Source organism: Nestor notabilis, unplaced genomic scaffold (assembly GCF_000696875.1).
Source record: "Nestor notabilis isolate BGI_N333 unplaced genomic scaffold, ASM69687v1 scaffold23573, whole genome shotgun sequence".
NCBI lineage: Eukaryota > Metazoa > Chordata > Aves > Psittaciformes > Psittacidae > Nestor > Nestor notabilis.
In genome coordinates, this window is record NW_009922668.1 from 11,124 (window position 1) to 12,721 (window position 1,598).

Genomic DNA, 1,598 nt, shown 5'->3' on the forward strand with positions numbered 1-1,598 from the left:
GGAGGATGAAGGATGTCTTGCCTCTTGCTCCCCCTGCTTTCTCCTGAAGTTACATTAAATGCAGTGTTAGCTTCCCTTCAACTTTGGCTTTAAGAGCTTTTTGAGGTTACACACTGATGTGTAACTCCGTGCTGTTATCACAGGGGTGATAACCAGACCCTGCACTGGGTTTGTTGTAAATATTCAGACCTCTTAATCTCTGCACATCTGGCTTTAAACACAGAATATGGGCTGTGCCTGTTCAGGCATTGGATCTTGGGGAAGGAAAGGGAGTGAAGAGCTTGGCCAGGGAGGGTGGGTGAGTCCTGATACCTGTACTTGGTCTTCAAAGCTCCGAGATATGCTGTCACTTTTGCAGTGCCTGTCTGTTCTGTACTGGCCAGCTGTAATCCTTGGCAAGGCTCTTGGCTGGGACAATTCCTTACCCCTTTCTATGTGGAATGAAAGTAACTGATGTAGTGGTTGCTCTGCAGAACTTGGAAGCCCCAAAGAGAATTAGGACAGCACTGAAGTACGAGCTATATAAATCCCCACTTATACAGGTGCTCCTTTCCAACAATGAGAAGGAAGCATTGCTGTAGAAGAGAGAATGAGAGAGAAAGCTTGTTCCTTCCTCATCCCCACAGGCCTTTTTATCCCATTACCTGTTTTTCTACTCAGCTCCTCCCTCTCAACACTAATCCTCTGCCTTGTCTGTGGCACTGCCCTGGTGGTAGTAAAGGGGAAGCCCCAGGCATGGTGTGTGGCTGTGAAGAATTCACATGCACCTTTTGTTTAGATTCTGTGGCTCAGGATATGTAATTTTGGGTGCTGAGAGGGGCTTTTGCTGCTTTCTGTTGTCAGACTGGACCTGTAGCCATCTCAAGTTGTTTAAATAGCAGATGCTTATAGTTTTAAATTGAGCTTGAATTCAGAGCTGTGGAATCATCTGGAAGACTCTCCTAGATTTATGTAGGGGATTTAGTATTCCTGGGTCTCTCTGTATCAATCTAGTCTCTTTCCTTGCCTACGCAGGTGTTCTTTCCCCTGCAGTATATTTTATAGCACTTTGTCCTGTCTAATTTGCCATCTGCTTTTCCACAGACCCCTGTCTGTCAGCATCAACCCTCACTGTGCATGCATATGCATCTCTCCAGTCAGGGAACCCGGGGATTCTGGCTCTGTCGGCTCCAGCTGATGAATGAACCATTCTCACAGACATCTGGTGCTATCCTGGGCAAACTTTCTTCTCTCTCTGCCTCTTTTTCCCCCCCCTTTCTCTCCCTCATCCCCACCCCCATCCACCGCCTCCTTGCTGGAGCTGCAGCGTGACTGGAAACAGGCTGAATTAATCAGCAGGCTGGTGCTTCACTCTGCTGCTTCTGTCTCACTCTCTGCAGCGCTGGGCTCTGCACAGCCTTGCTCTCTCTCCCTCTTTGCTGCCTCATTTCTGGAGAGCAGAAGCACTGCAAGTTGCTGGGGAAGTGGCGCAGGAATTTGGCCCAGATGCTCTTTAAACAAGCTGATCTCTGGATCCCCCACCAAGGCAAATGCTGCAAAGTAAGTTTCTTCTGCCTTAACATTTCAATTCAAAATGGCTTTCCCTGTCTTAACCCCCC